Here is a 25,820-nt window from a genome sequence, read left to right on the forward strand (position 1 = left end):
CGTTTCTGTTGTTGAAAAATATCGTAGAGTTTTGGTGAGGCTTTTATCTTTCTATATATGCCCAGTTCTTTCAAAATCGTGTTGTACGTTAAATTTCTTGAAAATAAAAGTCTACTTTTCAGACCATGTTAGTCTAACCACACTGCCGGGCTGATACACTCTGAAGTGCTTACCTGTTCTGCGGTCGTACCTTACTGCGGTAGCACTAGTGTCTCTATAGCTTGCGGCTAGTTGGTGACATCACACGCTACGTCTGAGGTTAGGTGAAGTAGATCCGTCCGATATCCTTGCTCTTGGCTTCTTAACTCTGCGCAGAGTGCTCGGCTTGTGGAAGTAGTCCCACTTGTATCCTTTGCAATCCTCCGTACCCGTAGGTAGTAAAAACTTGTAATGTTGGTTATTTTTTCTTTAGTATCACCATCAACGCGTTTCGCCACTCTTGGTGGCTTTATCAAGATGGTTTAGTTGTGATAGATTCCTTCTTTATAAATGCATTGGTGGATTTCCATTGGTTAATGAAATAAGCCTCATTTTCAACTTCTTATTTGTTAAAGGTGGAATTTATAGGTGGCTCTTAAGGTGGAATAGTTATTGTTCATTCTTCCTCATAGTCCACATCTTTAGAAACAGCAGGCATATTAGTGTCATTTTCTTACTTAGAATTTATGCATACATTCCCAATTTCTTATACTACGACGTGTTTGATATATTTAATGTGCAACAGTCTATTTTAGTCAATTTTGACTTATTTTAACATTCTTAACTTCTACAGTTATCTAAAAGATTCTCTAATTTGATGGTTGTAATTCCTTAATATTAAGGGTACATCTAAACACTGTCTGTCTAAGTTGATGCTCTTTATATCTGTCTATTGTGCAACTATTTTTGGAAACCTATAATGATATATAATATTAGTTATGTATAATAGAGAAAAAAAGTGATACCACTATCGTTATTAATATTGTGATTCTTAGGATGTAACGTATAGTTCATGTATTTGAAGGATCAAAAATTATACAACTTGGTTGTTAAACTGTTATTGGTCCTAAATAGTATTCCCTATTGTCTTGTAACATAATCTAGTTTTTTTACACTTTCATTCCCGGGGGTATTAGTCTAAAATGAATGGACCTAGGTCTAGCTCTGAGTTTAGACCTTTTGGGTATAATGTCTGCATTTCATATATATATTCGGCTTCTTTTCTTAATAGTAGACGTTCATAGTCGCCACCACGCCAAGGTTTTTTAATCTTACATATCCCCCAATATTTTAGATCTTTTATATTATTTTTATGTTTTAGCCTGAAGTGTTCGTACAATCTAGTATCCTGGTCCCCTTTTTCAATATGATTTAGATGTTCTCTAATCCTTGTTCTTAGGGTCCTGGTGGTCTCCCCTATGTATTGCTTCCCACAAGTGCACTGGATTAAATATATAATCCCCTTATCACTACATCTAATGGTGTCTCTTATATGATACTTCTTATTGGTATTAGTAGATATATATTCCTTACATTTGTTGCTGTGTTCGCAAGCTTTACAGCTATAGCAAGGGTAGTAGCCTCTTAATCTATTACCCATCAAGTCTTGATCTTTTGTTTTAAGTTGTTGTGCCTTCTTAGTGAAGTCACTTGGGGCTAAGATGTTCTTAATATTTGTTGTCTTCCTGAAAATAATTTCTGGACGATCTGGGATTATATCTCCTATGATTGTATCTGATCTGATAAGATGCCAATATTTGTATATTATTCTCCTTAAGAGATTATGGTGGCAACTATAATTAGTCACCAATGGTACTGTTAAATTGTCATTTTTGTTATCCTTATTCTTTATTCTCTTTGAGAGAAGATCTTGTCTCTCTATATTTCTGACTTCAGATATATCAATTTCTAATTTTTCCGGTTCATAACCTTTCTCCAAAAATCTACTTTCCAATATCTTAACCTGTTGATCATAATCTGAGATTTTTGAACAATTACGCCTGATTCTTAAAAATTGTCCCTTGGGGATGTTGTCGATCCAACGTTTAAGGTGACAGCTATGTGTTGGAATATAATTGTTGGCGTCTATTGGCTTAAAATGATTTTTGGTTGCTATTTGTCCATTCTCTACATATATGTCCAAGTCTAGAAAAGTGATCAATTCTTTACTTATAGTATAAGTGAATTTCAAATTTGCCTCATTCTTATTCATATCTTCTAAAAAAGAAATTAGGGTTTCCTCTGTCCCTCTCCATACAATCAAAATATCGTCGATATATCTTTTGTAGAGCACGAGGTTTGCTCCCAGCTCATGCCCCTGGATATTTTGATTGTATGGAGAGGGACAGAGGAAACCCTAATTTATTTTTTAGAAGATATGAATAAGAATGAGGCAAATTTGAAATTCACTTATACTATAAGTAAAGAATTGATCACTTTTCTAGACTTGGACATATATGTAGAGAATGGACAAATAGCAACCAAAAATCATTTTAAGCCAATAGACGGCAACAATTATATTCCAACACATAGCTGTCACCTTAAACGTTGGATCGACAACATCCCCAAGGGACAATTTTTAAGAATCAGGCGTAATTGTTCAAAAATCTCAGATTATGATCAACAGGTTAAGATATTGGAAAGTAGATTTTTGGAGAAAGGTTATGAACCGGAAAAATTAGAAATTGATATATCTGAAGTCAGAAATATAGAGAGACAAGATCTTCTCTCAAAGAGAATAAAGAATAAGGATAACAAAAATGACAATTTAACAGTACCATTGGTGACTAATTATAGTTGCCACCATAATCTCTTAAGGAGAATAATATACAAATATTGGCATCTTATCAGATCAGATACAATCATAGGAGATATAATCCCAGATCGTCCAGAAATTATTTTCAGGAAGACAACAAATATTAAGAACATCTTAGCCCCAAGTGACTTCACTAAGAAGGCACAACAACTTAAAACAAAAGATCAAGACTTGATGGGTAATAGATTAAGAGGCTACTACCCTTGCTATAGCTGTAAAGCTTGCGAACACAGCAACAAATGTAAGGAATATATATCTACTAATACCAATAAGAAGTATCATATAAGAGACACCATTAGATGTAGTGATAAGGGGATTATATATTTAATCCAGTGCACTTGTGGGAAGCAATACATAGGGGAGACCACCAGGACCCTAAGAACAAGGATTAGAGAACATCTAAATCATATTGAAAAAGGGGACCAGGATACTAGATTGTACGAACACTTCAGGCTAAAACATAAAAATAATATAAAAGATCTAAAATATTGGGGGATATGTAAGATTAAAAAACCTTGGCGTGGTGGCGACTATGAACGTCTACTATTAAGAAAAGAAGCCGAATATATATATGAAATGCAGACATTATACCCAAAAGGTCTAAACTCAGAGCTAGACCTAGGTCCATTCATTTTAGACTAATACCCCCGGGAATGAAAGTGTAAAAAAACTAGATTATGTTACAAGACAATAGGGAATACTATTTAGGACCAATAACAGTTTAACAACCAAGTTGTATAATTTTTGATCCTTCAAATACATGAACTATACGTTACATCCTAAGAATCACAATATTAATAACGATAGTGGTATCACTTTTTTTCTCTATTATACATAACTAATATTATATATCATTATAGGTTTCCAAAAATAGTTGCACAATAGACAGATATAAAGAGCATCAACTTAGACAGACAGTGTTTAGATGTACCCTTAATATTAAGGAATTACAACCATCAAATTAGAGAATCTTTTAGATAACTGTAGAAGTTAAGAATGTTAAAATAAGTCAAAATTGACTAAAATAGACTGTTGCACATTAAATATATCAAACACGTCGTAGTATAAGAAATTGGGAATGTATGCATAAATTCTAAGTAAGAAAATGACACTAATATGCCTGCTGTTTCTAAAGATGTGGACTATGAGGAAGAATGAACAATAACTATTCCACCTTAAGAGCCACCTATAAATTCCACCTTTAACAAATAAGAAGTTGAAAATGAGGCTTATTTCATTAGCCAATGGAAATCCACCAATGCATTTATAAAGAAGGAATCTATCACAACTAAACCATCTTGATAAAGCCACCAAGAGTGGCAAAAGCGTTGATGGTGATACTAAAGAAAAAATAACCAACATTACAAGTTTTTACTACCTACAGGTACGGAGGATTGCAAAGGATACAAGTGGGACTACTTCCACAAGCCGAGCACTCTGCGCAGAGTTAAGAAGCCAAGAGCAAGGATATCGGACGGATCTAATTCACCTAACCTCAGACGTAGCGTGTGATGTCACCAACTAGCCGCAAGCTGTAGAGACACTAGTGCTACCGCAGTAAGGTACGACCGCAGAACAGGTAAGCACTTCAGAGTGTATCAGCCCGGCAGTGTGGTTAGACTAACACGGTCTGAAAAGTAGACTTTTATTTTCAAGAAATTTAACGTACAACACGATTTTGAAAGAACTGGGCATATATAGAAAGATAAAAGCCTCACCAAAACTCTACGATATTTTTCAACAACAGAAACGAAATTTTACTTTCTTAAACTTCTCTCATTCTGAACTTTTATAAGAAACCAACATATAGGTTCAAGAGGGATTCTTATTCAAAATCATTCAATAATTTTAATCGATTTTTAACCATACGTTTTTTACTCAGTGACCGGTCACCACAGGGTTTTATGTATATGTTTTCAAAGTATATGTGCAATAAATTGTATTAATATATTTACCTAAGATTGGTGTTTATTTTTTACTCTGTATTATTTTATGGTATACATTTCCATTTAAGAAGTGCAATATAGTGCAAATCTATACAGTTATACCGCATGCAATCCAGCCTATAAATACATAGTGCAGGATACTTTTTTGTTACAAACGTATCACTAGTTAAGATTCATCCCCGTGCTGTTTATGCGCATTCACACAATTTTTCTACTACCAATATCTTCTTACACTGTACTTTTTTGGGAACAGGGTAGTGTTTATGCAGGGGTAAGATTTGCGCACCAATAACCTTTCCTGGTCTAATAGTAGAAATAAAGATCTCATTAATTTTTTTTAAAAATATTTTTTTTTTATTTTTTTTTAAATACATCAGTATGGGGATATTTTTTCAGACAATCAATACTTTAACATTTACAAAGCTGCTATACAGAATCAAAAAATGTATGTCACAGAGTTAAACAGTCTGCACAAATATAACAAAAACATGTAAAGAAGATCTTTTTTTTAAAGAAATAGATAAAAGTGGGACTATATACAGCCTGCTGCCTGTTATAAAGATGGTCTATTAGGACAGCTGAACAAATTCACAAACCATATAGGGGAACAGCAAGAATATTAAATTACACATAATATTAGTAGTAAAGCCTGTTACTATCATTACACCTTTTAGCCAGCAATGTAGATTCACCAGGATATTTACCAAAAAGTTTTCACAATTCATCACATGCTGAAGAAAAATAAAGGGTTACACACAGATTAAGTAGATCCTCTTACTTCAAGATCTCTTTTTATGGGAATATAACTATTGTATGTCTATACATTTATGCACTTCTTTGATAGTTTTTTGCAGTTATGGAGCCTTCTGATTCTGTCCCTAAATCTACTTTAGAAGCTGGCTCCTCTGAACAGTTTCCTACCAGTGATAAATGTGTTTATTGTAAACAGGCTGTATTTTTACCTGCACATTTTTTGCAACACGTCTGCTTTTGCTTCTGAAGGTGTTACTGCTCCTTCTGTTTGTTTCATACAGGGGATTTTAATCCTTGAGGTAAGGACTTCATTCACTCTACAGTATCTGAACTGTTTGTGGCTATGTAATTAACTGTAAAAGGCCAGTTAATAATTTACCTTCTACCAGCTCTAAGCTTGCTGAGGTTGATGTTTCTGCTGATGAAGCTGCTGAGAGAGGTATACTCTGATGATCAGGGATCATCATCTGATAAGGAATCGCATCATCCTCTTTTTTTTTTATTTAAAGTTTAATATATTTGTTCACTTTTAAAGGAGATTTTGCTTACTTTAGAGGTTATAGATCCTAAAGTAGATGAAGATAGGTCTGTAAATCATTTAGGCGTAATTTTTAAACCTATGTTTAAATCACCATAGGTTTTTCTTATCCCTGATGCTGTCTCTGAGATAGTATCCAGGTAATGGGCAAAGCCAGGTTTTTATTTTATTTTATTTTCTCCTGCAAGGTTTAAGAAAATGTGTCCTTTACCGACTTCTAACATTGAACTTTGGGAAACTGTTCCTAAAGTGGATGAAAACATTTCTAATTTGGCAAACTACTACTCATTTGGAAGATAGTTTTTCTTTTAAAGATCTTTTAGATAGGAAGCTAGAATCTGTTCATAGGAGGGCTTTTCAACAAGCTGGATATCATTTTAGACCAGCAGTTGCTATTGCTGATGTGGCTGCTGCTTCTTCCATTTTGTTAAATAGTCTTTCTGGGGAGTTTTCTGATGATTCTGCTAGTGAAGATTTAATTTTTTGTTGTTTAAATATGCTAATTCTTTCATTTGTGATGCTGTTTTCTTTCATGTAATTAGCAAGAGTCCATGAGCTAGTGACGTATGGGATATACATTCCTACCAGGAGGGGCAAAGTTTCCCAAACCTCAAAATGCCTATAAATACACCCCTCACCACACCCACAATTCAGTTTTACAAACTTTGCCTCCCATGGAGGTGGTGAAGTAAGTTTGTGCTAGATTCTACGTTGATATGCGCTTCGCAGCAGGCTGGAGCCCGGTTTTCCTCTCAGAGTGCAGTGAATGTCAGAGGGATGTGAAGAGAGTATTGCCTATTTGAATTCAATGGTCTTCCTCTAGGGATCTATTTCATAGGTTCTCTGTTATCGGTCGTAGAGATTTCTTCTCCTACTTCCCTTTTCAGATCGACGATATACTCTTATATACCATTACCTCTACTGATTCTTGTTTCAGTACTGGTTTGGCTATCTACTATATGTAGATGAGTGTCTTAGGGTAAGTAAGTCTTATTTTATTTATGACACTCTAAGCTATTGTTGGGCACTTTATATGTAAAGTTCTAAATATAAGTGTTTAAACTTATATTTGCCATGATTCAGGATAATCAGTATTCCTTCATTCAGACTGTCAGTTTCATTATTTGGGATAATGCATATGAATAAATATTTTTTTCTTACGTTAAAATTTTCAATTGACTTTTTTCCCTGCGGGCTGTTAGGCTCGCAGGGGCTGAAAATGCTTAAATTTATTGCGTCATTCTTGTCGCGGACTTTTTTGGCGCAAAATTTTGACATTTCCGGCGCCCTAATTGACACCGGAAGTTTGTTCGTGGTTGCGTCATTTTTGACGTATTTGTGTTACAGGCGTTTTTTTGCGCCAAAAAATGTGGGCGTCATTTTTTTCGGCGTCAGAGGATGTGGCGTCATACTTGGCACCAAAAAATATGGGCGTTGTACTTGGCGCCAATAATGTGGGCGTCATACTTGGCGCCAAAAAATGTGGGCGTCATTTTTGTCTCCACCTTTTTTCACATTATTTAAGTCTCACTTTTTCATTGCTTCTGGTTGCTAGAGGCCTGTTTATTTGGCATTTTTTCCCATTGCTGAAAGTGTCATTTAAGGAATTTGATAATTTTGCTTTATATGTTGTTTTTTCTATTACATAGAAACATAGAAACATAGATATTGACGGCAGATAAGAGCCATAGGCCCAGCAAGTCTGCCCGACCTTACCTAACAGTATAAACTTATCTAGTTCGTAGGATAGCCCTATGCTTGTCCCATGCATTTTTAAAGTCCCCCACAGTGTTTGTTGCTACTACCTCTTGAGGAAGTTTATTCCATAAATCAGTCACTCTTTCTGTAAAGAAGTGCTTCCTCAAATTACTCCTGAATCTACTACCCTTTAGCTTGAGCTCATGACCCCTTGTTCTTGAATTTTCCATTTTATGTAAAATACCCACAGCCTCAGTTTTACTGTACTTGAAAGACTAAATAATTAATATCTAATATTTAATATGTAATATTTAATAGTTAGTAAGCCCCTTCTCCATGTTTATGTGCAGTTCACTGGATTATGGACCATATAGAAACATAGAAATAGAATCATATTGCAAGATTTCTCAACCTGACCCTAGATCAGAATCTACTTCTGGAAAGACGCTGCCTGATGCTGGTTCTACCAAAGTTAAGTGCATTTGTTGTAAACTTTTGGTATCTGTTCCTCCGGCTGTAGTTTGTGTTAGCTGTCATGATAAGCTTTCTAACGCAGATAGTGTCTCCATTAGTAGTAATCCTTTACCCGTTGTTTTTCCTTCAACATCTAATGTTCAGGATGTCGCTGTTAATGTAAAAGAATTTGTTTCTAATTCTATTAGGTAGGCTCTGTCTGTTATTCCTCCTTCCAGTAAACGTAAAAGGTCTTTTAAAACTTCTCATATTTCAGATGAATTTTTAAATGACCGCCATCATTCTGACTTATCTGTTTCTGATGAGGATCTTTCTGGTTCAGAAGATTCTGCCTCAGATATTGACACTGATAAATCTTCATATTTATTTAAGATGGAGTTTATTCGTTCTTTACTTAAAGAAGTGTTGATTGCATTAGATATGGAGGAGTCTAGTCCTCTTGATACTAAATCTACTAAGCGTTTAAATTCGGTTTTTAAACCTCATGTAGTTATTCCAGAAGTTTTTCCAGTTCCTGATGCTATTTCAGAAGTCATTTCTAGGGAATGGAATAGTCTGGGTACTTCATTTACTACTTCTCCAAGGTTTAAGAAATTGTACCCTGTGCCATCTGATAGATTAGAGTTTTGGGACAAAATCCCTAAAGTTGATGGGGCTATCTCTACTCTTGCTAAACGTACTACTATTCCTACAGCGGATAGTACTTCCTTTAAGGATCCTTTAGATAGGAAGCTTGAATCCTTTCTAAGGAGATCTTATTTATGTTCAGGTAATCTTCTTAGACCTGCTATTTCTTTGGCTGATGTTGCTGCAGCTTCCACTTTCTGGTTGGAGGCTTTAGCGCAACAAGTGTCAGACCATAATGTTTATAGCATTGTTAAACTTCTTCAACATGCTAATAACTTTATTTGTGATGCCATTTTTTGATATCATTAGAATTGATGTCAGGTATATGTCTTTAGCTATTTTAGCTAGAAGAGCTTTATGGCTTAAATCTTGGAATGCAGATATGACTTCTAAGTCAACTTTCCTTTCTCTTTCTTTCCAAGGTAATAAATTATTTGGTTCACAGTTGGATTCTATTATTTCAACTGTTACTGGGGGGAAAGGAACCTTTTTGCCTCAGGACAAAAAATCTAAAGGTAAATACAGGGCTGCTAATTGTTTTCGTTCCTTTCATCAGAATAAGGAACAGAAGCCTGACCCTTCCCCTAAAGGAACGGTTTCCGTTTGGAAACCTCCAGTCTGGAATAAATCCAAGCCTTTTAGAAAGTCAAAACCAGCTCCCAAATCCGCATGAAGTTGCGGCCCTCATTCCAGCACAGTTGGTAGGGGGCAGGTTACGATTTTTCAAAGATATTTGGATCAATTTGATTCACAGTCTTTGGATTCAGAACATTGTTTCACAAGGGTACAGAATAGGTTTCAAGGTAAGGCCTCCTGTGAGAAGATTTTTTCTCTCTCGCATTCCAGTAAACCCAGTGAAGGCTCAGGCATTTCTGAAATGTGTTTCAGACCTAGAGTTGGCTGGGGTAATTGTGCCAGTTCCAGTTCTGGAACAGGGTCTGGGGTTTTACTCAAATCTATTCATTGTACCAAAGAAGGATAATTCCTTCAGACCAGTTCTGGATCTAAAAATCGTTATGTAAGGATACCAACATTCAAAATGGTGACTATAAGAACTATTCTGCCTTTTGTTCAGCAAGTGCATTATATGTCGACAATAGACTTACAGGATGCATATCTTCATATTCCAATTCATCCAGATCACTATCAGTTCCTGAGATTCTCTTTTCTAGACAAGCATTACCAGTTTGTTGCCCTTCCATTTGGCCTAGCAACAGCTCCAAGGATCTTTTCAAAGGTTCTCGTGCCCTTTTCTCTGTCATCAGAGAACAGGGCATTGCGGTTTTTCCTTATTTGGACGATATCTTGGTACTTGCTCAGTCTTTACATTCTGCAGAATCTCATACGAATCAACTTGTGTTGTTTCTTCAAAGACATGGTTGGAGGATCAATTTACCAAAGAGTTCCTTGATTCCTCAGACAAAGGTAACCTTTTTGGGTTTTCAAATAGATTCAATGTCCATGACTTTGTCTCTAACAGAAAAGAGACGTCTGAAGTTGGTTTCAGCTTGTCGAATCCTTCAGTCTCAATCATTCCCTTCTGTAGCTTTGTGCATGGAAATTCTAGGTCTCATGACTGCTGCATCGGACGCGATCCCCTTTGCTCGCTTTCACATGAGACCTCTTCAGCTTTGTATGCTGAACCAGTGGTGCAGGGATTATACAAAGATATCAGAATTAATATCCTTAAATCCCAATGTTCGATCTTCTCTGACTTGGTGGTTGAATCACCATCGTCTAATTCAAGGGGCCTCTTTTGTTCGTCCAACCTGGACTGTGATCACAATAGATGCGAGTCTTTCAGGTTGGGGATCTCTGACAGCTCAGGGGGCTTGGGAATTTCAGGAGGCGTAATTACCAATCAACATTTTGCGATTTTCAGAGCTCTTCAGTTCTGGCCTCTTCTGAAGAGAGAATCGTTTATTTGTTTTCAGACAGACAATGTCACAACCGTGGCGTATGTCAATCATCAAGTTGGGACTCACAGTCCTCAGGCTATGAAAGAAGTATCTCGGATACTTGTATGGGTGGAAGTCAGCTCCTGTCTAATCTCTGCGGTTCACATCCCAGGTGTAGACAATTGGGAAGCGGATTATCTCAGTCGCCAAACGTTACATCCGGGCGAATGGTCTCTTCATCCAGAGGTTTTTCTTCAGATTGTTCAAATCTGGGGACTTCCGGAAATAGATCTGATGGCCTCCCATCTAAACAAGAAACTTCACAGGTATCTGTCAAGATCCAGGGATCCTCAGGCGGAAGCAGTGGACGCGTTGTTGCTTCCTTGGAATTATCAACCTGCTTATATCTTTCCGCCTCTAGTTCTTCTTCCAAAAGTGATTTCCAAAATTCTAATGGAACGTTTGTTTGTATTGCTGGTGGCTCCAGCATGGCCTCACAGGTTTTGGTATGCGGATCTCGTTCGGATGGCCAGTTGCCAACCTTGGACACTTCCGTTAAGGCCAGACCTTCTATCTCAAGGCCCATTTTTCCATCAGGATCTCAAATCATTAAATTTATGGTAAGGAGATTGAACGCCTGATTCTTAGTCATAGAGGTTTCTCTGACTCAGTGATTAATACTATGTTGCAGGCTCGTAAATCTGTGTCTAGAAAGATTAATTACAGAGTCTGGAAGACTTTCATTTCTTGGTGTTCTTCTCATAAATTCTCTTGGCATTCTTTCAGAATTCCTAGAATTTTGCAGTTTCTTCAGGATGGTTTGGATAAGGGTTTGTCTGCAAGCTCTTTGAAAGGTCAAATCTCTGCTCTTTCTGTTCTTTTTCACAGAAAGATTGCTAATCATCCTGATATTCGTTGTTTTGTTCAGGCTTTGGTTCGCATCAAGCCTGTCATTAAGTCAATCTCTCCTCCTTGGAGTCTTAATTTGGTTTTGAGGGCTTTACAGGCTCCTCCGTTTGAGCCTATGCATTCTCTGGATATTAAATTACTTTCTTGGAAAGTTTTGTTCCTTTTGGCCATCTCTTCTGCTAGAAGAGTTTCTGAGTTATCTGCTCTTTCTTGTGAATTTCCTTTTCTGATTTTTCATCAGGATAAGGCGGTATTGCGGACTTCATTTCAATTTTTACCTAAGGTTGTGAATTCTAACAACATTAGTAGAGAGATTGTTGTCCCTTCATTGTGTCCTAATGCTAAGAATTCTATGGAGAAATCTTTACATTCTTTGGATGTAGTAAGAGCGTTGAAATATTATGTTGAAGCTACTAAAAGGTTTTAGGAAGACTTCTAGTCTATTTATTATCTTTTCTGGTTCCAGGAAAGGTCAGAAGGCTTCTGCTATTTCCTTGACATCTTGGTTAAAGTCCTTGATTCATCATGCTTATGTAGAGTCGGGTAAGTCCCTGCCTCAAAGGATTTCTTCTCATTCTACTAGGTCAGTTTCAACTTCCTGGGATTTTAGGAATGAAGCTTCTGTTGATCAAATTTGCAAAGCAGCAACTGGGTCTTGTTTGCATACTTTTACTAAATTCTACCATTTTGATGTTTTTTCTTCTTCTGAAGCAGTTTTTGGTAGAAAAGTACTTCAGGCAGCTGTTTCAGTTTGATTCTTCTACTTATAATTTCAGTTTTTTTCCATTATGAGTTTAAAACTTTTTTGATTTGGGTTGTGGATTATTTTCTCAGCAGAATTGGCTGTCTTTATTTTATCCCTCCCTCTCTAGTGACTCTTGCGTGGAAGTTCCACATCTTGGGTATCTGCTATCCCTTACGTCACTAGCTCATGGACCCTTGCTAATTACATGAAAGAAAACATAATTTATGTAAGAACTTACCTGATAAATTCATTTCTTTCATATTAGCAAGAGTCCATGAGGCCCACCCTTTTTGTGGTGGTTATGATTTTTTTGTATAAAGCACAATTATTCCAATTCCTTATTTTTCATGCTTTCACTCCTTTCTTATCACCCCACTTCTTGGCTATTCGTTAAACTGAATTGTGGGTGTGGTGAGGGGTGTATTTATAGGCATTTTGAGGTTTGGGAAACTTTGCCCCTCCTGGTAGGAATGTATATCCCATACTTCACTAGCTCATGGACTCTTGCTAATATGAAAGAAATGAATTTATCAGGTAAGTTCTTACATAAATTATGTTTTTGACATTAAGATTAATGCTAAGAGTATGTCTTTGGCGGTAGACAGTAGAAGGGCTTTATGGTTAAAGTCTTGGTCTGCTGATATAGTTTAGAAATGTAGGCTTGTATCTCTCTCTTTTCAGGGAAAGATGTTGTTTGGTTCTGGTTTGGATTCTATTATCTCTACTGAGACTGTAAGTAAATGAGCTTTTCTTATTCAGGACAAAAAGTCTGAAGGTAAAACTAAAGCCTCTAATTGTTTTTGTCCCTTTCATCACATTAGGGCACATAAATCTGATCCCTTCCCTTTAGAAGCAAGGTTGTTGTGAAGGCTTTTCACATGGAACATTATCAGTTTCTAAGGTTTACCTTTCTAGATAAGCACTTTCATTTTGTTGCTCTACCATTTGGTCTGGCTACAGCTCCCAGAATATTCTCAAAGGTTCTGGGTACCCTTTTGCCTTTAATCTGAACTCAGGGTATTGCGGTTTTTCCTTACCTGGACAGTATCTTGGTTCAAGCTCCATCTCTCATTTAGCATAATCTCACAAAAGCAGAGTGTTGTTCTTTCTTCAACAATATGGTTGGAAGATCAGTTTTTTTAAAGAATTTGCTGGTTCCTCAGACAAGAGTTGTTTTTCTGGGTGTTTAGATAGATTCAATTTACATGAGATTTTCTTTGATGGATCATAGAAGGGTGAAGCTAGTAATGACTTGTCTAAACCTGTAGTCCCTTTCTTTTCCCTCAGTTGCTCTTTGCATGGAGGTGTTAGGTCTCATGATTGCTGCATCGGATGCTGATTTTCACATGAGGCCTCTTCAGCTTTGTATGCTTCAGCAATGGTGCAGGGATCATACTGGCTCAAAGGATTCATCTAGATCACAGAACACGTCACTCTCTATCTTGGTGTGTGAATCATCAGCTTATTATGCAGGGTCTTCTTTTGTTTGTCGTATTTGGACTATAATCACTACAGATGCATGTCTTTTAGGTTCGGGAGTCATTTGGGGGTCTCACAGTCACAAGAGGTTTGGTTTCATCAGGAGGTGAGGTTGCCAATAACTGTTCTAGAACTTTGTGCAGTTTTCAGAGCCCTTCAGAGTTGGCTTCTGTTTAAAAGGGAGTGTTATCTCTGTCTTCAGAAAGACAATGTTAGAGCAGTGGCCTACATCAATCATCAGGTGGAACTCACAGTTCCCTAGCTATGAAGGAAGTGTTTCAAATTCTTTCCTGGGCAGAAGCCAATTGTAATCTGATTTCTGCAGTTCATATTCCAAGAGTGAATAACTGGGAAGCAGATTTTCTGCCGTCAGTCCCTTGCATCCAGGGGAGTGGTCTCTCCATCTGGATGTTTTCAATCAGATAGTAAATCTTTGAGGTCGCCCAGAAATACATCTGATGGCTTCTTGGGTGAACCACAAACTTTCGAGGTACTTCTACCCAGAGTGATTGCCAGAATCAGGCAAGATGAGGCATCAGTAATCCTGATTGCTTCAGCATGGTCTAGAAATGTTTTGTATACAGATCTGGTTCAGATGTCCAGTTGCCCACCTTGATCTCTTCCTCTGCTTCCAGATCTTCTGTCTCAAGATCAGTTATTTAAGTCTCTGAGCTTGATGGCATGGAGATTGAATGGTTAGTTCTTAGATAGAGAGTTTTTTCTGATTCTGTTATTGAGACTTTGATACAGGCCTCTTGACCAGGAAAATGTATCATAAGATCTGGAGGGTCTTTATTTCTTGGTGTTTGTATCATATTTTTCCTGACATTATTTTAGGATTCCTAGGATTTTGCAGGATGGTTTAGGTAAGGGTTTATCTTCCAGTTCTGGAAAGGTCAGATTTCTGCTCTTTCAGTTTTATTCCACAAGAACATTCATGGTTTTGTTCAGGCTTTGGCTAAGATTAAGCCTTTTATCAAACCAATTTCACCTCCTTGGAATCTAAATTTGGTTTTGAGGGTTCTGCAGACCTATATGTTTATATGTGTGTACATATGTATTTAAGTTTTTGTGTTTTACTGTTTATGTACTGTACATATTTCACATTCCAATGTTTTTCATTTACAGGATAATGTACTTTTTATTGTAAATACATATTTCTATATATATCTATATATACCTATACCTGTCTATTCCTATATATATATATAGGTATAGATATGTATTTTACATGAACAGTATCAGATAAATATAGAAAAATAATAATAAAAAGTACATTATTTTCTATGTTAAGAACTGCAATGTGTTACTCTCCCAGTCAGTAACACTCTGGAGGCTCTCTCTCTCTCCACCTAGCAGCTGGAGAATTAATTGCCCTCCTTTGATTAAACACAGTTGAGGAAAAATATCTTCCTGATTGCTCACTTTCAGCTACTGTATGTGCAAACTATGGAGTGGAATACTTGCCCACCCTCTCTCCAGTGTTCCACCCCAGGGACCCAAAAATACAGCAGCTTCATTCCTAGCCACATTCTATACAATACATTTCCCTGGGGTTTAGAAATAGAATACAAATTTCAACATAGTAGGAGAAATATAAACCTGGTCACTAACAGTTCCCTGTTCTCTGTCACACATCCTCCCCCCAGCTCAGGTCTATTGGGGTGAGCGGCCTCAGACCACAAACAATGAACTTGAGAAAGACCATCTGCATTACCTTGTTATTTACCAGCACTATGCTCTATATTATAATTAAAAGATTGCAGACTAAGGAACCACCTGGTCACTCTGGCATTTTTCTCCTTGTTTTGCCTCATCCATGTTAACGGAGCAGTAATTAGTTTGAACATTCTCCTAAGCAGGTAATATCTCAAAGTTTCCAAAGCCCATTTGATGGCTAAACATCTTTCTCTACCACAGAGTACCTCTGTTCATGGGAATTCATTTTTCTGCTTAAGTACATAACTGGGTGTTATTCTCCCCCATACACTTGAGAAAGTACTGTTCCCAAACCTACATCAGATGCATCTGTCTGTACTACAAATTATTTAGAGAAATCTGGAGCCATCAATACTGGGTCAGCGCACAATGCCTCATTTAAAACACAAAATGCATGCTCTGCTTCAGGGTTCCACTTCTCCATTATAGAACTTTTAGCTTTAATGAGTTCTATCAAAGGGTTAGCAATAGTAGCAAAATTAGGGATGAATCTGCGATAATATCCTGTTATTCCCAGAAATGCACTTTTCTTTCAGGTAATTAGCAAGAGTCCATGAGCTAGTGACGTGTGGGATATACATTCCTACCAGGAGGGGCAAAGTTTCCCAAACCTCAAAATGCCTATAAATAAATCCCTCACCACACCCACAAATCAGTTTTACAAACTTTGCCTCCTATGGAGGTGGTGAAGTAAGTTTGTGCTAGATTCTACGTTGATATGCGCTCCGCAGCAGGTTGGAGCCCGGTTTTCCTCTCAGCATGCAGTGAATGTCAGAGGGATGTGAGGAGAGTATTGCCTATTTGAATTCAATGATCTCCTTCTACTGGGTCTATTTCATAGGTTCTCTGTTATCGGTCGTAGAGATTCATCTCTTACCTCCCTTTTCAGATTGACGATAATCTCTTATTTATATACCATTACCTCTGCTGATTTTCGTTTCAGTACTGGTTTGGCTTTCTACAACATGTAGATGAGTGTCCTGGGGTAAGTAAATCTTATTTTCTGTGACACTCTAAGCTATGGTTGGGCACTTTTTTATAAAGTTCTAAATATATGTATTCAAACATTTATTTGCCTTGACTCAGGATGTTCAACATTCCTTATTTCAGACAGTCAGTTTCATATTTGGGATAATGCATATGAATAAATCATTTTTTTCTTACCTTAAAAATTTGACTTTTTCCCTGTGGGCTGTTAGGCTCGCGGGGGCTGAAAATGCTTCATTTTATTGCGTCATTCTTGGCGCGGACTTTTTTGGCGCAAACATTTTTTTTCTGTTTCCGGCGTCATACGTGTCGCCGGAAGTTGCGTCATTTTTTATGTTCTTTTGCGCCATTCCCGGATGTGGCGTCATTTTTGGCGCCAAAAGCATTTATGCGCCAAATAATGTGGGCGTCATTTTTGGTGCTAAAAAAATATGGGCGTCACTATTGTCTCCACATTATTTAAGTCTAATTTTTTATTGCTTCTGGTTGCTAGAAGCTTGTTCACTGGCATTTTTTCCCATTCCTGAAACTGTCATTTAAGGAATTTGATCAATTTTGCTTTATATGTTGTTTTTTCTATTACATATTGCAAGATGTCCCACGTTGAAACTGAGTCAGAAGATACTTCTGGAAAATCGCTGCCTGGGGCTGGAGCTGCCAAAGCTAAGTGTAAACTTATGGTATATGTTCCTCCAGCTGTTGTTTGTACTGTTTTGTCATGACAAACTGTTAATGCAGATATTTCCTTTAGTACTGTTACATTACCTGTTGCTGTTCTGTCAACATCTAATACTCAGAGTGTTCCTGATAACATAAGAGATTTTGTTTCTAAATCCATTAAGAAGGCTATGTCTGTTATTCCTCCTTCTAGTAAACATAAAAAGTCTTTTAAAACTTCTCATTTTTCAGATGAATTTTTAAATGAACATCATCATTCTGATTCTGATAATGGTTCTTCTGGTTCAGAGGATTCTGTCTCAGTGGTTGATGCTGATAAATCTTCATATTTATTTAAAATGGAATTTATTCGTTCTTTACTTAAAGAAGTCCTAATTGCATTAGAAATTGAGGATTCTGGTCCTCTTGATACTAAATCTAAACGTTTAGATAAGGTTTTTAAATCTCCTGTAGTTATTCCAGAAGTTTTTCCTGTCCCTAGTGCTATTTCTGAAGTAATTTCCAGGGAATGGAATAATTTGGGTAATTCATTTACTCCTTCTAAACGTTTTAAGCAATTATATCCTGTGCCATCTGACAGATTAGAGTTTTGGGACAAAATCCCTAAAGTTGATGGGGCTGTCTCTACTCTTGTTAAGCGTACTACTATTCCTACGGCAGATGGTACTTCCTTAAGGATCCTTTAGATAGGAAAATTGAATCCTTTCTAAGAAAAGCTTACTTGTGTTCAGGTAATCTTCTTAGACCTGCTATATCTTTAGCGGATGTTGCTGCAGCTTCATCTTTTGGTTAGAAGCTTTAGCGCAACAAGTAACAGATCATAATTCTCATAGCATTTTTATTCTTCTTCAACATGCTAATAATTGTATTTGTGATGCCATCTTTGATATCATTAGAGTTGATGTCAGGTATATGTCTCTAGCTATTTTAGCTAGAAGAGCTTTATGGCTTAAGACTTGGAATGCTGATATGTCTTCTAAGTCTACTCTGTTTTCCCTTTCTTTCCAGGGTAATAATCGTTTTCGTTCCTTTCGTCACAACAAGGAACAAAAACCTGATCCTTCATCCTCAGGAGCGGTATCAGTTTGGAAACCATCTCCAGTCTGGAATAAATACAAGCCTTTTAGAAAATCAAAGCCAGCTCCTAAGTCCACATGAAGGTGCGGCCCTCATTCCAGCTCAGCTGGTAGGGGGCAGATTACGTTTTTTCAAAGAAATTTGGATCAATTCCGTTCACAATCTTTGGTTTCAGAACATTGTTTCAGAAGGGTACAAAATTGGCTTCAAGATAAGGCCTCCTGCAAAGAGATTTTTTCTTTCCCGTGTCCCAGTAAACCCAGCGAAGGCTCAAGCATTTCTGAAATGTGTTTCAGATCTAGAGTTGACTGGAGTAATTTTGCCAGTTCCAGTTCTGGAACAGGGACTGGGGTTTTATTCAAATCTCTTCATTGTACCAAAGAAGGAAAATTCCTTCAGACCAGTTCTGGATCTAAAAATATTGAATCGTTATGTAAGGATACCAACATTCAAAATGGTAACTGTAAGGACTATCCTGCCTTTTGTTCAACAAGGGCATTATATGTCTACAATAGATTTACAGGATGCATATCTGCATATTCCGATTCATCCAGATCACTATCAGTTTCTGAGATTCTCTTTCCTAGACAAGCATTACCAGTTTGTGGCTCTGCCGTTTGGCCTAGCTACAGCTCCAAGAATTTTTACGAAGGTTCTCGGTGCCCTTCTGTCTGTAATCAGAGAACAGGGTATTGTGGTATTCCTTATTTGGACGATATCTTGGTACTTGCTCAGTCTTCACATTTATCAGAATCTCATACGAATCGACTTGTGTTGTTTCTTCAACATCATGGTTGGAAGATCAATTTACCAAAAAGTTCATTGATTCCTCAGACTCAGGTAACCTTTTTAGGTTTTCAGATAGATTCAGTGTCCATGACTCTATCTTTGATAGACATGAGACGTCTAAAGTTGATATCAGCTTGTCGAAACCTTCAGTCACAATCTTTCCCTTCGGTAGCCTTATGCATGGAAATTCTACGTCTTATGACTGCGGCATCGGACGCGATCCCCTTTGCTCGTTTTCACATGCGGCCTCTTCAGCTCTGTATGCTGAACCAGTGGTGCAGGGATTACACAAAGATATCTCAATTAATATCTTTAAAACCGATTGTACGACACTCTCTGACGTGGTGGACAGATCACCATCATTTAGTTCAGGGGGCTTCTTTTGTTCTTCCGACCTGGACTGTAATTTCAACAGATGCAAGTCTTACAGGTTGGGTAGCTGTGTGGGGGTCTCTGACAGCACAAGGGGTTTGGGAATCTCAGGAGGTGAGATTACCGATCAATATTTTGGAACTCCGTGCAATTTTCAGAGCTCTTCAGTCTTGGCCTCTTCTAAAGAGAGAATCGTTCATTTGTTTTCAGACAGACAATGTCACAACTGTGGCATACATCAATCATCAAGGAGGGACTCACAGTCCTCTGGCTATGAAAGAAGTATCTCGATTTCTGGTATGGGTGGAATCCAGCTCCTGTCTATTTTCTGCGGTTCATATCCCAGGTATAGACAATTGGGAAGCGGATTATCTCAGTCGCCACACGTTACATCCGGGCGAATGGTCTCTTCTCCCAGAGGTATTTCTTCAGATTGTTCAAATAAGGGGTCTTCCAGAAATAGATCTGATGGCTTCTCATCTAAACAAGAAATTTCCCAGGTATCTGTCCAGATCCAGGGATCCTCAAGCGGAAGCAGTGGATGCGTTGTCACTTCCTTGGAAGTATCATCCTGCCTATATCTTTCCGCCTCTAGTTCTTCTTCCAAGAGTAATCTCCAAGATTCTGAAGGAATGCTTGTTTGTTCTGCTGGTGGCTCCAGCATGGCCTCACAGGTTTTGGTATGCGGATCTTGTCCGGATGGCCTCTTGCCAACCGTGGACTCTTCCGTTAAGACCAGACCTTCTGTCACAAGGTCCTTTTTTCCATCAGGATCTCAAATCCTTAAATTTAAAGGTATGGAGATTGAACGCTTGATTCTTAGTCAAAGAGGTTTCTCTGACTCTGTGATTAATACTATGTTACAGGCTTGTAAATCCGTATCTAGGGAGATATATTATAGAGTCTGGAAGACTTATATTTCTTGGTGTCTTTCTTATCATTTTTCCTGGCATTCTTTTAGAATTCCGAGATTTTTACAGTTTCTTCAGGATGGTTTGGATAAAGGTTTGTCTGCAAGTTCCTTGAAAAGATAAATCTCTGCTCTTTCTGTTCTTTTTCACAGAAAGATTGCTAATCTTCCTGATATTCTTTGTTTTGTACAAGCTTTGGTTCGTATAAAACCTGTCATTAAGTCAATTTCTCCTCCTTGGAGTTTGAATTTGGTTCTGGGGGCTCTTCAAGCTCCTCCCTTTGAACCTATGCATTCTTTGGACATTAAATTGCTTTCTTGAAAAGTTTTGTTCCTTTTGGCCATCTCTTCTGCCAGAAGAGTTTTTCTGAATTATCTGCTATTTCTTGTGAGTCTCCTTTTCTGATTTTTCATCAGGATAAGGCGGTGTTGCGAACTTCTTTTAAATTTTTACCTAAGGTTGTGAATTCTAACAACATTAGTAGAGAAATTGTGGTTCCTTCATTATGTCCTAATCCTAAGAATTCTAAGGAGAAATCATTGCTTTCTTTGGATGTAGTTAGAGCTTTGAAATATTATGTTGAAGCTACTAAGAATTTCCGAAAGACTTCTAGTCTATTTGTTATCTTTTCCGGTTCTAGGAAAGGTCAGAAGGCTTCTGCCATTTCTTTGGCATCTTGGTTGAAATCTTTAATTCATCATGCTTATGTCGAGTCGGGTAAAACTCCGCCTCAAAGGATTACAGCTCATTCTACTAGGTCAGTTTCTACTTCCTGGTCGTTTAGGAATGAAGCTTCGGTTGATCAGATTTGCAAAGCAGCAACTTGGTCTTCTTTGCATACTTTTACTAAATTCTACCATTTTGATGTGTTTTCTTCTTCTGAAGCAATTTTTGGTAGAAAAGTACTTCAGGCAGCTGTTTCAGTTTGATTCTTCTGCTTATAATTTCAGTTTTTTTCATTATAAGTTTTAAACTTTGTTTGGGTGGGGATTATTTTCAACGGAATTGGCTTTATTTTTATCTTTATTTTATCCCTCCCTCTCTAGTGACTCTTACGTGGAAGATCCACATCTTGGGTAGTCATTATCCCATACGTCACTAGCTCATGGACTCTTGCTAATTACATGAAAGAAAACATAATTTATGTAAGAACTTACCTGATAAATTCATTTCTTTCATATTAGCAAGAGTCCATGAGGCCCACCCTTTTTTGTGGTGGTTATGATTTTTTTGTATAAAGCACAATTATTCCAATTCCTTATATTTATGCTTCACACTTTTTTCTTATCACCCCACTTCTTGGCTATTCGTTAAACTGATTTGTGGGTTTGGTGAGGGGTGTATTTATAGGCATTTTGAGGTTTGGGAAACTTTGCCCCTCCTGGTAGGAATGTATATCCCATACGTCACTAGCTCATGGACTCTTGCTAATATGAAAGAAATGAATTTATCAGGTAAGTTCTTACATAAATTATGTTGTTTCTTAGTCACAGGGTGTGGCCAACCTGAAATAGCCTCAACTTTACCCTGTTGTGGTTTAAGGAGCACCCTACCGATTGTATAACCCAAATATTTTGCATTCACAACAGCCTGAACACGGGGAAGATGTGTTTCTCAGTCCACAATGAAAATTACCACATCATCCAGATAGGCAGTTGCATATGCTCTATGAGGCCTAAGTATTTTATCCATCATACACTGAAAGGTGGCTGGAGCTCCATGCAACCCATATGGCAACACTTTGTACTAAAATAGGCCCTCAGGTGTAGAAAAGGATGTTTTCTCTTTTGCTCTGTCTGTCAGTGGGACTTGCCAATAACCTTTAGTCAGATCTAAGGTGCTTAGATACCTAGATCTACCCAATCTCTCTATTAGCTCGTCCACTTGAGGCATAGGGTAAGTGTCACATTTGTAAATGTCATTCAGCTTGCGAAAATCATTGAAAAACCTTATTTCACCATTCGGCTTAGGCACTAAAACAATTGGGTTGCTCCACTCACTTTGTGAAACCTCTGTTACTCCCAAATTAAGCATCTTTTTGACCTCCACATTAACTGCCTTTCTCCTGGCCTCAGGTATTCGGTATGACTTCAAATTAATTATTTTACCAGGTTCTGTAATTATATCATGCATAATTACATTTGTTCTCCCTGATATTGGGGAAAAACATCTCTGTTTTTAGACACAAATTCCCTGACTTCCGGCTTCTGATGGGGAGCTAGTGTCTCTGCTATATATGCACCTCAGGAATTTTCTCAACTGTAGCATGAGTAAATTTATCTTGTATTATCGTCAAAACCTCTCTGTCTACCCATGGTTTAAGTAGATTTTAACCTTTAAATGAAGCCTTCAACTGACATTCTGGGCAGGATTTACAAAATCTCTCTATTGAAATGAAAATACCAGGCCAATAAAATTGTGTAAGAATTTTCTCTCTGGTGTTTTCAATACCAAGGTGCCCTCCTAGCACATGACTACACATGACTATGGGCTAGTTTCAAACAAAAGACTTGGGAGCCAATAATTGCTTCGTCTCTTTAACCCCTTTCTTTTCTATTCTATAAAGAAGGTTATTTTTCACCTTAAAATAAGGAAAATATAATTGTTTTTCAGAATCTATGACAGTGCCTTCAATTACTTGAACATTTTCCCTCGCCACTATCAGAGTTGTATCCTCCCATTGGGCAGCTGGGGAATTACCAGAATTAATCTCTAGATCCTCAAATTCTATTTATTCTCTAGAAGCATTACTCTGAGGGGGTTCTGCCTAATTAACCAGACACACAAGAGGTTCCTCCTGCACAGTGTCTGGTTCCCAATCGATATTGGAGAATGGAAAAATGGTTTCCATTCCCTCCATCTCCTGTACCTCCCCAGGATTAATCCCATGACCTACTGAAGGTTTCTCCCACACTTGACAAAAGTGAGGAAAGTCTCTCCCCGATACTATATCATAGTGCAACACAGGTACTGCTTCTACGCAACACTTAACTGTACCATTGTCTGATAATTTCAACCTCAGCTGTAGGGTATGAGTGTGTGTCCCCATGTATACAGACAATATCAAGCATTTGATCTCTATCTAACTTCTCTGGCTGAAGCAAAACACTTTTTACCAAAGTAACTTCACTCCCTGAATCAAGGAGCGCTTGTACACTCTTACCCTCCACATTCACAGATCTTAAATGACTAGAACACATAGCACTGGAAAGAAAAGACATTTTGGTGCAGGTTAACATTGTACTATGTCTGTCCCTTGCACCCATATTACATTGTATAGGCTCCTCCACCTGTGTACAGTTACGTGCAAAATGTCCTAACTCTTGACATTTAAAACACCTTATTTGTTCATCAGTTTGGCCTCTTCGCCATAATGGTTCCATAGGGAGCTATTTCCCACCATAGTCATTTTGTCCCTGGATATGAATAGACATCTGTGCTTCTGTTTTTCCACTTGTTTTTTTAAAAGGCAGTTTTGGTTTAGGTTGAGATTCATTGCTGTGCAATTCCTTAGCAGTCAAGTATCTCTCAACCAGGCTTATCATTTCTTCTGGGTCTTTAGGATCCCCTTGACTAACCCATTGTCAAAGTCCAGTTGGCAGGTTCCTGAGAAATCAATCCATTACAACCAATTCTATGACTTTTGTGGCTGAATTAATGTCCGGTTGTAGCCATTTCTGAGCAAGTCTCAGCAGTTCATAAATTTGCACTCTTGTAGGTTTTCCCATCTCAAACACCCATTTATTATATCTTTGGGCACGAATTGCAGGTGTTACTCCCAAGCGTGTTAGAATTTCAGTTTTTACTTTCTTATAATCTTGAGCTTGGCTGTGACACAAATCCTCATATGCTTTCTGGACTTCTCCACTAAGACATGATGCAAGTTGCCCTGCTCACTGTTCAGATGGCCACTTTTCTCTGGCAGCAATCCTCTCAAAAGTTGTGAGGTAGGCCTCAATATCATCCCTCTCTGAAAACTTATGCAGAAAGTCATTTGCTTGGATATAGCGCCCCCTATATGCAGTGGGGGTAGCTACAGATGACTGTAAAAACTGCTGCAATAAATTAAAAAGTGTAGCTCTATCCTCTCGCTGGGCTTCCATTATGCTGCTTTCTTGTGCAGTCAGTAAGCTATTTGTCTCCTGCTGTACAGCAGTAGCTTGCACCAAATCTTTCACAAGCTTCTCCATTTTGTAAAATATCTCTTAGAAGTAACAGCTAACACCAAGGCATGTATAAGTCTTAACGGCACAGTGTCACAAGCTGTTTCCAACTACTTATAGTAAAAGTTTCCTTTTTATTTAATGCAGCTTGCAGAAAACTTTTATACCTACAGACCATATTTGTGCTATGCCCACATTTGCCACCATATTGTAATCCAGCACCCACTTCTGGTGCGTGGTTTCAGGGAAATAGCATGGTCCTCTAGGGCATAAATGACACAGCCTTAAAAAAAATTAACAGTCAGCTTTATTTTTCACTGTGCAAGTGCAGTTTACAGCAACGTGTGTTTTACAATAACCAAACACACCCAAACCTACAAACAAAAACCTAGCTCAATGTGAGCTCTTACTGACATAGTTCTCATCCCTTACTAAATCAAGGAAAAACTAAACTTAACAAAACATGCTGTTTTTACCAACCTCACTTTAGCAGCTTTTCTTAGCTCAACTGTAGTGTGTTAGTCTCCCAGTCAGTAACACTCTTGAGGCTCTCTCTCCACCTAGCTGCTGAAGAATGAATTACCCTCCTTTGATTAAACACAGGTGAGGAAAAATCTTCCTGATTGCTCACTTTCAGCTATGTGCAAACTATGGAGTGGAACACTGGCCCACCCTCTCTCCAGTGTTCCACCCCAGGGACCCAAAAATACAGCAGCTTCATTCCTAGCCACATTATATACAATACATTTCCCTTGGGTTTAGAAATTGAATACGCATTTCAACATAGTAGGAGAAATATAAAGCTGGTCACTCACAATTCCCTGTTCTCTGTCACACATCCTCCCCCCAGCTCAGATCTATTGGGGTGAGCGGCCCTCAGACCACAAACAATGAACTTGAGAAAGACCATCTGCGTTACTTTATTTACCAGCCCTATGCTCTATAGTATAATTTAAAGGTTGCAGACTAAGGAACCACCTGGTCACTCTGGCATTTTTCTCCTTGTTTTGCCTCATCTATGTTAGCGAAGCAGTAATTAGTTTAAACATTCTGCCAAGCAGGTAATATCTCAAAGTTCCCAAAGCCCATTTGATGGCTAAACATTATTTCTCTACCACAGAGTACCTCTGTTCATGGGAATTCATTTTTCTACTCAAGTACATAACTGGGTGCTCTTCTCCCCCATACACCTGAGAAAGTACTGCTCCCAAACCTACATCAGATGCATCTGTCTGTAGTACAATTTCTTTAGAGAAATCTGGA

At 37.9% G+C, this 25,820-nt stretch overlaps 1 protein-coding gene across 2 annotated transcripts in view; it reads left to right on the forward strand.

Annotated features, from left to right (window-relative positions):
* The window catches only part of HSPBAP1 (HSPB1 associated protein 1), a 485,172-nt gene that overhangs the window by 443,340 nt on the left and 16,012 nt on the right, over positions 1–25,820 (forward strand). The window lies entirely within an intron of this gene.

The sequence above is a fragment of the Bombina bombina genome, chromosome 1 (assembly GCF_027579735.1).
Source record: "Bombina bombina isolate aBomBom1 chromosome 1, aBomBom1.pri, whole genome shotgun sequence".
Lineage (NCBI taxonomy): Eukaryota > Metazoa > Chordata > Amphibia > Anura > Bombinatoridae > Bombina > Bombina bombina.